The sequence below is a fragment of the Trachymyrmex cornetzi genome, unplaced genomic scaffold (assembly GCF_001594075.2).
Source record: "Trachymyrmex cornetzi isolate Tcor2-1 unplaced genomic scaffold, Tcor1.1 scaffold260, whole genome shotgun sequence".
Taxonomy (NCBI): domain Eukaryota; kingdom Metazoa; phylum Arthropoda; class Insecta; order Hymenoptera; family Formicidae; genus Trachymyrmex; species Trachymyrmex cornetzi.
The window spans coordinates 125,077-125,602 of NW_017297271.1; positions in this window are offsets into that span (position 1 = coordinate 125,077).

Here is a 526-nt window from a genome sequence, read left to right on the forward strand (position 1 = left end):
CGGAAAATTTCTTCTCGCCGGAGCGTGCAATTCCTCAACGAGTCGGCGTCTCTCGGTGCCAACTTTTCTCTTTTTCATGATTCGACGTGTAATACATACACAGGGTGCAAGAAAAAAATGTATCGTTTCTCGCTGACGCTACTCGACTGACTCGTTTCGTCGATACGCGATTTAATTTATAATCAGACCGGCTTCGCGAAGTTCTTCGATCGACAGCATCTCGTTGTCGTGAGCGTTGTTGCCCGCTCGGTGCGAAGCGTCGAGCAATCGTAGACGATCCACCAGCTCGTTGTGATCGTCCCAGTGCACGTAATCGATCGCGTTGTCGTTTAGCGTCATTGCACGAGATAATCCCTTTCCAGATTTCTTACTTTGTTTCTTGGGTGTCATCGACATCAGCGGCGCGATTATATGTTTGTACTTGTACTGTTGCTCCACTGTTGCTCAATAATCGGCCCTGCGAATGATGCTTGTGTTTGTGCGCGTTCGTCGCCAGCAGAATGCTCTTGTACTTGTTCATATCGTC